General features: G+C 35.4%; 1 pseudogene; it reads left to right on the forward strand.

Annotated features, from left to right (window-relative positions):
- Nucleotides 1–10811: 10811 nt before the first annotated feature.
- LOC147504572 (pentatricopeptide repeat-containing protein At4g16835, mitochondrial pseudogene) lies at nucleotides 10812–11144 on the forward strand (annotated as a pseudogene).
- The last annotated feature ends 2830 nt before the right edge of the window (nucleotides 11145–13974 follow it).

The following is a 13974-nucleotide window of genomic DNA, read 5'->3' on the forward strand; positions in this document are numbered from 1 at the left end:
ATGCATATGTTAAGTTGGGGGAGGGTGTACTTGAGAAATGATTTTCAAAAATTAGTTTTCAAAAACAAAAATATTTTTGTTTCTATATCAGTAGCATGAGAAAAATGAATTTTAATGATGAGTCTGGGATATATATTCTATACTGCTTAGTGTTGAGTTTGTTAGATAGTTGATATTATTGATTTCATTACCGCTTAGACTATTTATTATGCTCGGACATAGTTCTTATTGATATAATTCTTTATCAAGGCACCACCATAGTACTTGGTCAGTTTTGTGTACGTTTGCTAGAAGAGAGATTTAAACCCCTAGTGAACTGGAAGTAGAATTTTGAGAATTAGCCCATGAGACTTGAGCTTTATACCCATTCTTTGGAGAGTTCTTACAAAAAATCCGAGTCTTAGTGACTCAACATCTTTCAGTTCTTTATGTCATTGTAATATAGTCTCATTATTCATTGATTTGGTTAATCACGAAGTGACATCAACTAGGGAGATAGCCATTAGGTCTTGTAGTTTATTCGAAACAGAGTATCATACTGATAAGTCAAGTAGTGAACCTATTTAGCCTTTATCCCACCTAGTAGGACCATCATGTTAAACCCTTTTGAGCCTTACAATAAGCCATTTTCTTTCATAAAACCCTTTACCCTTTACCCAACTCCAGATAAGGAGTATAGCCAACATATTTATTAGCCATACCCATATGTTTCTGAGAATACGAGGGGCACAAAGAGGAAGAAATAGCACAAAAGGAAAATTACAAGGAAATACCATAGAGATATAATGAAGACCATCATTCTGTTCAAAGTGAAAGAAGCTAGTGGAAAACAAGCATATCCAGTACTAATCAAGGATATACCACTGAGCTAAAAAATAAATAAATAAAAATAAAAATAAATAAGAAGTTGAACAGAATGGATGGAAAAGCTAAGATAAATGAAGAATTTTCTCTGTAATACAGAATTTGAAGAAATCTTCCAAATAATGAAGCAAAACCCTTAGTGTTTTTCAGAAATAACCTTTGAATCCTTTTTACCTTTCCTTCATAAATCAATACCCAAGCCAAGTTACAACCCATGACTTATCACTACAGTATGGGACGAAGTCTAGAATAGGTGAGAGGATGCTAAAGTGAAGGACCCGACACTTCATATGTGATTGACATTCTTTCCACGAGACTACTTTTATTCAGAAGTCTGTTTTTCAAGGTAGTATGTGGGATGTTCGTATGCATTATTCTTTTTCCCACATACATGAGGTAAAATAGTAGACCATCTTCTGAGAGATTCTTTTATGAGAGTATGACCGGTGAGGATTGAAAGTCGAGATTATCTGTCTAAAGGTAAACTAGGGATTTCGTTTCTTGGATAGGAGAGTATTGGAGATTGACTAAGTACACACATAAGCCTTGATTAAGAATTTTGTCAATTTTTACCTATCTCCCATCATAATTTATGAGTCTTTGCAGCAATGTAGTTAGCAAAGGAGACTTTCTGTTGGAGTAAGCACTAAGTGGGTAAGGAATTTCTCTCTCTGAAAAATACTATCATTCTTAAACATGCAATTGATTGATTTTGTGGGTATATCACCTGAAAACCTTCACGAGACTATAACTCGTCCTTTTTAGGGAACTTAAAGGTTTAAAGCCTTGTTGCATATGGTAAATGCAATCGCAATGCCTGCGAAAATGAGATAGGATTTTATTTTTGTTATTAGGATGTGATTTTGATCACTTATCTATTTTTTTATCTTATTTGCTAAGAGACTAGCAAAAGGCTAGTTGGGAGTTGTGATAAGTGCGCAAAAAGTGCAATTTAACCCTCGATTATGCCTCTTGTTTAGCCATCTTAGTGGACTAATAGTGTTTGTGTAATGATGCAAGGTTTATGGGTGGATTAATCTTATTACTATTGATATTAGTTGTTAATATAATATTAATTTATTTGGAGTGTTAGCATTGGTTAGGTATATATATATGTTATTTTTAATAAAGTGTTAGTATAGAAAAAGGGTTTTTTTTTTAAAGTAGAAAGAAGGGAGGTCTTTATAATAAATATGTTATTTGTTTAAGAGTTTTAGTAGATAAACATAAAACCTTTTATAGAAACAGAGTTTTTTGGTTTTAAAAGAAAGCATATTCGATATTCAAAGAAAGCTTGCGTTTTCAAACAAAATTTATAGGGGTTTTGTTTAGAAATGATTGAATTGAGTTCTTTAGGTGATTAGGGTGGTTTTGGTGTTGATTTGGGTGACGAAATTTAAAGCTTTTAAGTGGTAAGTTTGCTAATTTTCCATCGTCTATGCTTCTTCTTCTTTTGTTATCATCTAGAATCATATTTTGAGTAGAAATTTATGTTTTAAACACTACCCTATCATTATGCTATGAGAACCATACTATATTCTTTAGTTTTTAAGTGTTTAGACATGATTTTTCATGGGTTTTTGTTAGGTATTTGTAGAAACACGAATTTGAAGTTGAGTAGTTGTAATTTTCATTGTGTTAGTTGATTTTATTGAATGGAGGATATGAACACTAACAGTGGAGTGTATTTCGATTTTCGTCGATGAATTTTAAATCATGTAGAGTGTAGTAGTGTTTGGTGTTATGGTTAGAAACTGGAGAATTCTTGTAAGTTTAGAGTATGACTTAATGATTAATATAAGTTACCAATATTTATTTCAGTGGTTTGGAATGGAAGAGGACTAGTGGTTGCGAGTTAACCGAGGCTTGGGTTTCGGTTGCGAGTAGAAGGTAGGTGGATATTACTTCTCTTAGTCATTTATGAAAAATATATATTGTATGATATTTTGATGTGATGCGTGTGATTTCTTGGTTGTGCTGTAGAATGATTGACTATGTATGGTATTGGTTTTAGAGATGGAAGTTAGTTGATAGGGTAACTTGCTATATTATTGAGTTATCAGTTATGATTACAGGATTGAAGAATGGTAAGTATTGATTAAGGGTGTAAGTAATTTAAATTAGCCGCGGGCTTGTCGTTTTAATAGGTCATGGGCCATTGTCGTTTAAATAGGCCGCGGGCCATTGTCATTTAAATTGGCCGCGGGCTTTGTCATTTAAATTAGCCGCGGGCTTGTCGTTTTAATAGGTCGTGGGCCATTGTCGTTTAAATAGGCCGCGGGCCATTGTCATTTAAATTGGCCGCGGGCTTTGTCATTTAATATTAGCCGCGGGCTTGTTGTTTAAATAGGTCGCGGGCCATAGTTTATTCTAAATACTTGTATATCGATACTCTGGGATGTTTGGAAGAGAGTTGGTTGCGATTCCTTATATATAATTCTTTGTATTCGTCCGGCAACAAGGAATTATATTGGATGGTTAAGGAATACATCTCTTAGCGGTTATGGGGTTTCTAATAGATGAAAACATTCTTAACGTAATCCGGGAAATCCCACATACTTTTCTGGGCATCCATTTATCTCTGTAGATTAATTAGAATGTGGTTTGATTCGTGGAAGGTACACAGGTTGTGGTAGATATTGCTATGAAGGTTAAATTGGTTATTTAAATGTTTAAGCTTATACTAGAATATTATATATATATATATATGCATGAAATGTTTTTATGATGATTAATAGCAGTTGTATCTTCCAACTGGACTTTTGTTCCTCCCCTATCTCCCTTTTTCAGATATAACTATCAAAGATTGCAGTACGAGTTTAGTGGAGTATGTAGAGCAGCACGAGGAGTAGAAGCTTTGGAGAGAAGCTGTTTATAGTTAACCTTTTATTTTCCTGTATGTATATGTTGGTAGTGTAGTCAATACTTTATCTTTTGGAAGGTGTTGTGTATATGTTTTGATGGGGTTGTATATATTTGGTTCGCGCTGTATATAGATATGTTTTGGTTTTCAAACTAGGTAAAGTTATATAACTTGGAAGGGTTGATATATGAATATTAGGTTATTTTGATTTTTCAGGTTATGACAGGTTTATGTATATGAAATGTTGAATATACAAAGGAAACTCTGCCGGAATTTTGTAGAAAAAAAAATATATAAGGGTTTACTTAAATTTTAATGTTGAAAGTAATCTTATTAACGTCTTGTAATCTTTATTGATTTTAGGGCGTTACAGTTTGTAAGTTATGTTTTATGATTCTACAGGTGAAAGAAAGAGTTTTGTGGAATATTAGAGAAAAAAGGGTAAAACGGAGCAACTCGGAGCATTAAGAATCACATGGGAAGCCCGTGGACAGTCATGGAGAAGGCCAGGGAATTGGAGCTATTAAAGATGCGACTTGGACCTAGTTAAAGCCTATTTGGAAGCCCAAGGCCAAAGGATTCGTTGCTTGTATTACACGTCTGGGACGCATGGATCGAGCATCTAGATGCATTGATCGTGTCTGAGACGCATGAATAGTGCATCCAGACGCATGGATCGACAGTGTAGCCAATTTCTTCTCAGTTTTGGAGACAAAATTGGACTCTGAAAGAAGTCTATTTGTATTAGGCAATAAATGACAGTTTGGAATGCTTCTAGAGCTCATTGTAACCTCTATAAATAGAGGACCTAAGTGCCTTATATAATTTGCCAATTCACTTATACTCTTGTCTCCACAACTTGAGGCAGAGAGAGATTAATAATAGAAGATCGGTTTTAACTAGCTGAGTCTTAATAAATTAGTCTTTCTAGTCTTATGTTCTTCGACTCTTCTTCTTCTCGTTCTTCGTGTTCTTTCTTCTTTTTGGAAGGCTAATCTTCTCCTTCAAGGGAGAATATGAAGCCGGTGCTTAGGGTTTGTTGATTCTTATGGTTTATGATGTTATTCAATCAGGTTAGTTTTTATGTTTTTAGTTATTAGTTCCATTGCCCACACTAGGGGATGGAAGTATAGATTAAGGTTTTTATTTATTGCAATCGAATATCATGCTAGTTTAGAGTTTTATTTATTGCAATTGAATATAATGCTAGAATAGAGTTTTATTTATTGTAATTGAATATTATACTATTATTCTCTACTTTTCTTCTAGTTGTGTAGTGTTTTAGAGTAAGGGAAGTATTCATTGTGTTTGCTTTAGATGGTGATTCATTGAATAGCTGCCTAAGCTTACATAAAAGGAAAGAAGATACTAGTAACATGAACATAGTAACAACCTTAAGTAGAGTTATTAGTTAACGATGTTTCGTCCAAGAGGGTATCGACACTCGCTCGATTGCCTAATTGTAGTCTACTTGTGAGAACAACTATGAAGTAGAAGGTCATAGATCAAAAGTATTGGTGGATTCTAATCCCTTGAATTCCCTCTCTTATAAATTCTCAATAGTTTAGTTTAGTTTAGCATTAGAATCTAAAATCTCTACAATCATAGTTTTTAATCCCTCAAACCCCCTTTCCAGTCCTGTCCTTCACATAACATACACTTAAAAGTGGAACGATACCCTACTCATCCTTTACTTATTGAGGGATAATTAGGTTTTAATATACTTCTATTTTGTTCAACGACCATCATCTATCTACATTATCTATATATTATCTCACACACAAAAAGAGGCAAGGTCAGTTAGCGACTAAAACGGTAGTCCCAATTTTCTAAAAATAATATAAATATTTTCAAAAGAGCCGGTATACACGGGCCCTACAAGCTAATATATCTCAACTAGTAGTATAACCTATAACTATCATGGACCCTTAAATTCATCCGAATATTTTTCTTACGCATAATACCCCTGGATGAATAATTAAACCAAAACACCCAAATACCATTTACAAGGATAACTTTGTCTTTTTATGCTTTTGTAAATATATGATACCCATATTGTCCTTAAATAAAACTATTTCTTAGTACTTTAATTAGGAGTAATTGGTCATTTCATGTGGCTGGTGAATAAAAAAACCAAAACCACGTATCATTTCAATTGTACGCCACCATAAATACATTTAATTAGCCATTTAATCAAGTAATTTATTAGACGTTAAAAAAAAACTGAAAAGTCCTTAAACCTTCTCTCTCACCAATGAAGGGTTGCTCTCATTTTTTTCAATATTCCATGTGACCAGATAAGAAGAACAAATAAAAGAAGAAAGAATCATCGTATATTTGTATCCATCACTCCGTCGATTAGCAAGTTGCATAATTTGAAATCAGGTATGTTTCTTTTTTTTCCCAAATCTCTCAGTCAATCAAATTTCAAAATCAATTTCTATTTTTTTAGTTCTTATGGTTTTTACCTTCCATCGGATTTGGTCCTATTGCAGGTATGGGATTATCAAAAGACTTTAATAGACTAAGAGATATTTGTTCTTGATTATCTTTCATGAAATCCAAGGTTTGTGGTTTTCTCAATATATGTTCTTGAGGTATTTGAACAAACATCTTCAAGAAACTGATCTTTTTTTTTTGCCCCTTTCTTTGTTGTTGTTGTTGTATTAGGATAGTTTAAAAAGATGAATACTTCGAAAGAAAACAATTCAGGACTAATGGGACCCAAGAATCTGCAAGGTAATATTTTTGATCTTCTACTTGATGATGTGGGTGTGTTTTGGATTGAGCTGTAAAACTAAAACTAAAACCACAGTTTTGATTTGAATTTTTTTGTTTGGTTTGTGGTTAATTAATAAAGGCTGTGCAAGAGTAGGATTTGGGAAGGTGGTAACAGCTGAAGTTGGATGTAACCGACGAGCTTTATTTGAGTATGATTAATCCGAATGTAATTGGAAATCAGCCTTGTGTTGTTGTGAACAAAAGAGGATTACAAGAGTAAGTTCTAAAAACACTTGATAAGTTCTCTCTTTTAACCTAATTGTAATACTTGATCTTTTGCCTTATATGTATATTGTTTGATTTTGAAGGAAAAGCAATGGAGTTAATGATAGAAATCTAACTAATGTTCCGGTTCATCGACCAATTACATGATATGGTTAGGAGTGAACAATGTATTAAGTTTTGTATTTCTTTCTAAATTGGAATGAATTAAATGTGCTTTTATCGATAGTTAATGTCAGTTTTTGCTGTTTTATAAGGCGGTTTGCGGCGCAATTGGCAAACAAGAGGCAAGTCAAGCAACCTTCTCCTCTCAAGATATTTACTTCAGAGGTACATGTTTGTTGTATCCTTCTTTTTCGTTTTATGTTACAACACTAGCTAAATTATTTTAATGAGATTGTTTTGTATTACAGGAAGCTAAAAAACAAAAACTGTCGATACTACCGGAAGACTGTACTATCATAGATATGGATGAGTACAAGGCAGCTAATGACTTGCCTTTGCCGATGTTCACAAAACTCACAGAAGTTAAGATTGTATGTACTATCTATGTTGTTGATTAACTAAGACAGCTCTGTGAAATGGGTTTTAAAAATTTTAACTGATGATCTTACATCTTCTTGGGATTATTGTAGGAGGAGGTTGAAATGGAGGACGTATCGCCAGATCCCATTATTGATATACACAGTTGTGATTCGAATAATCCACTTGCCGTTGTTGAATACATTAAAGACATTTACTCCTATTATAGGAAAACTGAGGTACACTAACTTTAGTCCTGTTTTGTTTCAATAAGCTATTTAGCCATTTTAACGTTCATCAGAAAAAAAATCCATATTCAAAGTAAATTTCTATAAGAACCTAGCTTTATGTGACTTTAGATAGAAACTATATAGGGATCGATGGGAAATAACATATGTTCGCAAACTTTACTATTCACTCAAATTTTGTTTGGAAAAAGATTTGTTTGTCTTCTCAAATACAAAAGCCCCTTTGAAGAATTGTTTTGTTGGTTGAGCTAAATTGATTGTAATAGTCCTTGGGTACTCTATGAGCCTGATATGTTTTGGATTTTTTTTTAAAGAAGGAAATTACGTATCTTCCAGTTGGTTTCACATGAAGCGACTCATCGCGCTTACACCTTGGCTCTATTGCTCTTGGTTCCCTGATTGTACCATTTTTCCACTTAATATTAATTACATGTCTTTAATTACCATAAATACATATAGTCCTTTCACATTCCGTCTCCCTCTCAATCTCAGTCTCTCTCTCTCCCACTTTCTTTTGCCAACAGTAAAAATAACAAAATGAAAAAAAATCATATTTTCTCCGGAGACAACAAGATATGCACCACTGCACAACTGGACTGCTTATGAAGAAGCTTTAAGAGAAATTCATGTTTTAGCTAAAATGATGATAAGTGGCGTAGTCTACTCTCTGGGAGATTGGATTGCGCAGGTAACTCTTTGAGGCTCTCTGATACATTTAGTTTCTATTTCCATAGTTTTCTTCTCATATTATGCTGATTTGTAGTGCGTTAAAGGAAAACCTCTTTTTGATTTTGATCAGACACGCATGTTCAGATCATGCCTTGTTGGGTTCTCTCTTCATGGATCTCTTTCTCATTATTATTGCCAGTTCTGTGAGGTGATTATTATCTTTTGATCTTTTGTACGAGTCGTTAATTATACCTTAATTTTATCTTATTAATCAAAATTAAGTGGAAGCCTGACACAGGTTTTGTTGCTTTGCAGGCTCTATTCCCCTTCCAAGATTGGTGGGTTGTTCCTATCAAAGTTGCCTTTGACCAAACTGCACGGGCAGCACTTTGGAACAGCATCTACTTTGTGGTTCTGGGGTTGTTGTGTTTCGAATCGCTAGCCAGCATCTCAAGTGAACTAATTTTTGCCAATGCTTACTGTAAGGATATTTCTGTGGTTTCGTTGTCTTCATCTCCTCATTTTGTTGTTTACTGCAAACTTTTTAAATATCTGTAGCTTAAGGTCACCCGTTACTTAAAAACAGTGTTTTTTCTTTTATTTTGAAATCCTTTTTATTTATGGATAATATTGTAATGTTTGTATTAGTTTCTCTTTGTGTGGAATGATTTGAAACTAAAAAGTGAAAGCCAGTATGTGGAATGATTTGTTTACTGAACTATGTTGGTCTATCATTTTATATGACAGTGTGATCAAACACTCTTCTTCTAATTGTCAGAACCAAGAAGAGGAGTTTAAATCCCTCGACGTCCTGACTGATTTAAAATGATTTTGTTTTTTGGACTTTGTCAATCCTCTTCTACTGGTAAATAATTCCAGATATGGTTAAAATGTTAAATAAGTAACTCAGTTCATGTCATACTAAAGCATGGTTAAGAACCAAACTTATCGGTTCAGAGACATTTGTTGATTAGTTTTATGTGTAATGGCATCGGTATAAGGGGGAACATCTTTTCTTTAGTAAATGCAATGCCTTTTTGGAGTTAAGTTGTTTGCTGCTAACTTCTTTTTGTGGACTTTGAGTGATAACTTAAGTTGAACAGTACTTTTAAGGTTTTGCGCTAACATAATCAATACCTAAACTTTTAAGTTGCACAGTACTTTTAGAATGTTCATATGAGTATTATTTACTATGAGTACTAATTTTACAAAGATTAACTCTTATTGTTGTACTTTTGTAGTCATGTGTTGTCTGTCCAGAAGTAATGGTCTTAAGCAAAGAACAACTAGCATCTGCATAAAAAAGATTGAGCGAAAATGAAAGTTGCAGCAAAAAAGGCATGTGGATGCTATGAGTCCTCACTTTTCGAATCTGCGCAAACAGACAAGGCAAAGAATAGGTAGTACACAAGTTCACATCTATTCCCATACAAATGTTCATATGGATGGTACAAGTACAACAAGGACCACTTCAACTTCTATTCACGATGATCAACTTCTATGTAATAAAATAGCAGCAAGTAAGCATAACTGTTTTTTTGGTATATATAATCAATCAATTTTTTGTTATTACTTCGACCTTGATATTTAATTATGGTTTTCTCTCTTTATATACCTTTGCTATCTTTAATGCAGGTGCAGTCTAAAGCCACCAGTTTACTCTAACGGCTCATTTTAAGGTGTACCAATGTTTGTGTGGTATCCGTGTTTTGTGGAGATACCTTAAGTTGGAATAAGGGTCGTGCTCCGGTTAAGAGTGTGGTTGCTTGGACAGCAATGGTTACGGGATATATGAAGTTTAGAAAGATCGAGTTGGCGGAAAAATTGTTTGAGGAGATGCTAGTGAGGAATTTAGTGAGTTGGAAATGTATGATTTCAGGTTATGTGGAGAATTGTCGAGCGGAAGATGGTTTAAAGCTTTTTCGGAAGATGGTGGGTTTGGGGGTAAAACCGAATCCGTCGAGCTTTAGTAGCCTCCTACTTGGTTGTAGTAATTATCTGCACTCGAATTAGGTAAGCAAGTCCATCAGTATGCATGTAAATCATCATTGTACTTTAATACAACGGTTGGAACATTGTTGCTTAGTATGTATTGCAAATGTGGGGAATTAGATGATGCTGGAAAGTTGTTTGGGGAGGTAAGGCAAAAAGATACTGTTAGTTGGAATTCGATGATTTCTGGGTATGCTCAACATGGGTTTGGTAGGAAGGCTCTTAGGCTGTTTGGTGAGATGAATAGGAGAAGAGTCAAGCTGGATTGGATCACCTTTGTAGCGGTCTTATCGGCTTGTAACCATGCTGGGTTAGTGGATCTTGTGGTTTAGTATTTCGACAGTATGGAAACTGAGTATGGGATTGAAGCTAGGCCAGATCACTATGCATGTATAGTTGATCTTCTTGGTCGAGCTAGTCTGCTAAACAAAGCGGTAGAAATGATAAAGAGAATGCCTTTTAAACCACATTGTGCAATATTTGGAACTCTTTTAGGCGTCGGTAAGACACACAAGAACTCAGAGGCGGCTGAGTATGCAACTCAAAACTTGCTTGATCTAGATCCGACAAGTGCTGCAGGTCATGTTTAGCTTGCTAATGTTTACGCTGTGATGAACAAATGGGACCAGGTTGGCAGAGTTTAGCAATTGATGAAGGACAATAAGGTGGTGAAAAGTCCCGGGTATAGTTGGATAGAAATAAAGAGTGTGGTTCATGAGTTCAGATCAGGAGACAGGTTACATCCTGAATTAGCTTTAATACACCAGAAGTTAAATGAGTTGGAGAAGAGTATGAAGCTGGCAGGGTACAAACCAGATCTTGATTTTGTGTTGCACGATGTTAGGGAGGAACAAAAAGATATGCTACTTATGAGGCACAGCGAGAAATTGGTTGTTGCATTTGGATTGATCAGTTCACTCCAGGGACTTGAATTTGAGTGTTTAAGAATCTTAGAATCTGCGGGGACTGCCACAATGCCATAAAGTGCATCTCAGATATCGAAAGACGGGAAATCATTGTTGTAGATACGACAAGGTTCCATCAGTTTAGGAATGGGAATTGTTCATGTGGAGATTACTGGTGAGTATTTTGAATGATATGGTTTCTTGTTGATAAGGCTCTATGTTTTGTAAAGGAAGAAAAATGGGCAGGTATCTTATCATGGAATATAAGTTATGTCACTGGAGATGAAGTGATCCTGAGAACCATCTTATGGTTTCAGACTTTCAAGATATCCTGATGGAGACTGGAGCTAAAGTTTACCCAGTGGAAGTTGGTCAATGGTGATGCGGTCTTTAGAACTTTCTGAGATTGTACCAGTACCAATCACGAAACATGTTATTTGTTTATTTATAAATTCAAAACCGAAAATTTAGTCTTATTTTGTATTATTATTTGTTCATTTATAAATTGAGAACTTAACATATTAATCCAAAGTAGTGTCACCTTTACACTTTCCATGAGTATGTCTTTCAATAAAGAAAGCCTAATTCTCTTAAGACTCCTGGGTTTTCCTCCTTCCCCTAGGGTACACTAAATTTTAGTGACTACAAATCTAGAACATGATTTGTAATTGTAGTCTTAACAAGTTTAGTGCCTAAAGTATGTGGGACTTGTTACTGCTATATTGCATTGGGGGAGAGAAGAGGGGGAGTGGTCTCACCTCGTAGAAACACCTCGGCTTCTTCCCTTCTCTTCTCGCCAGTATATCTTTGTCATTTTTTCTCTTACCCATGTAAATTGCCATTTTCTTTAATTTGCTGCCATGTATTTGAGATACACAAGGAAGATTTTCATTAAATATTCAAATTTTTGGTTATGTCTACGTTCTCCATCACATGTCATCATGTCAACAAATGTTGCGAAATACCAGAGCCAACGTTCTCAGTCAAATAGAAACAATTACTCAAAACCACCTCACCAGTTCACGACTTCACGCTCAACGAGCGTGCCCAAAAAACTTTTAATTTATTGTCCAGCATGCAGGCAAGCGAAAGAAAAAGACTATGTGAGTAACTCCATATTAAATACTATGCCATTGTAACTCTATTTTGGATGATTGATTAACAAACCAAATGATTCAACTTTTGGAGGGTATGTCCCATTCTTCCAATTCAATACCTACGGTTGCATATTACCTATTTACCTAAGATTTGGATATTGGTTTCAGTGCATAACGTTACATAGATGCTTTTGATGCACTAACCTTTTATCTTTGTCGTTTGCAACGTGCACTTGCTAGGATAAGCGGCTCAAAGTACATGTGATTTGGAGCTATACTTTGAAGTTTATTGCTTACGTACGTCTGGAAATCATATAGGCATGGAGTTCCATTCAATTCAAATTTTAAACGGCTGCCAGTGTGTCTGCTCAGACATAATGTCAATTGTAAGTGTGCTCACCCAAATTATATTTACACTCATTCTTACGTTTTGTTTGACATCGCGTGCATAGCACGTGCATCTTACTAGTATATATAGTTTACATCTAGAAATTTACCAGGTTTTATTTGTAATGGTCTACCAATATTTGCCCACATGGTAACTAAATCTAACCAATATAATCAACAAAACACATCAACTCAATCATTCATACATGCAGCACAAACATGATTAATAATAAAATAAATAAGTAAAAAATGAAATATGCCTAAAGTACCATTATCCCCAGAAGCTCTAGCAAGTACCCCCACGATAAGGGTGGAATTTGAGCCGAGGGCTCGGAGCTCGGCTTGGGCTTGGCTCGTTTAAGCTCGGCTCGAGCTCGCTCGTTTACTATATGAGCCGAGCTCGAGCTCAAATAAAAGCTCGTGTAACAAATGAGCTTGATGAAGCTCGGCTCGTTTAGTTCAAATAGCATATTTATAGTGTAAAATAACCGAGGGCTCGGAGATCGGCTTGGGCTTGGCTCGTTTAAGCTCAGCTCGAGCTCGCTCGTTTACTATATGAGCCGAGCTCGAGCCCAATTTAAAGCTCGTGTAATTAGCGAGCCGAGCTTGACCATGGTAAAGCTCGGCTTGTTTAGCTCGAATTCCACCCTTACCCCACGATCACCAACATGATGTTCCACAATACAAACAACCGCACCTTCCCACAATAAACAAACTGACCATATACATTCTTTCAGCAGCAACAAAAAGTTCTTTCTGATGCTTATAATGAAATGGGAGACGGAATGTTACTCGGGCTAATGGGGCTCCATCAAATTTCGGTAATGACTCCTTTTAGGTAGCCGTAATTTCACAAAAATCTAGAGAGCGGAAATGGGCGGGGCCTTTTCGATGTGAAGACTGACCCGGCTCCTTTATGCTGCGCTCGGATTACTCTTCCCATTTTTTACTTTTTTGGGTGTAGCGCCTGAGCCTGGGTGTGATAGATGTGGTCATGCAATAGTCAAGTGTAGTCAAACTACATATCTGTTTGTTTTAAGTGTTAAAAAAAAGATTTGGGCTACCTCGAGGATATCCCTATAGGGATGAGTGTGCCGATATCGTTGGATCCGAGATCCAACGGTCCGAAAATCAAAAACAAAAAAGAAGAGAGAGAATGTGAATTTGTTTTTGATTTTCGGACCGTTGGATCTCGGATCCAGATCCAACGGTATCGGATGTCGTCCCTATGAGGATATCCTCGGGGTAGACGAACTCTAAAAAAGATATGGGTTTGTACCATTATTATTTTTTCGATAATTATGGTTTGTACCATTCTGATGCGACTGAGACTTTTAAAATATAAATTATAACCAACACAGCAGGTGTGTCAAAGTCGAGGATAACAAAAGTATCGAATTTTGATGATTTTTTATAACTCATTT

Source organism: Coptis chinensis, chromosome 4 (assembly GCF_015680905.1).
Source record: "Coptis chinensis isolate HL-2020 chromosome 4, ASM1568090v1, whole genome shotgun sequence".
Classification (NCBI taxonomy): Eukaryota; Viridiplantae; Streptophyta; class Magnoliopsida; order Ranunculales; family Ranunculaceae; genus Coptis; species Coptis chinensis.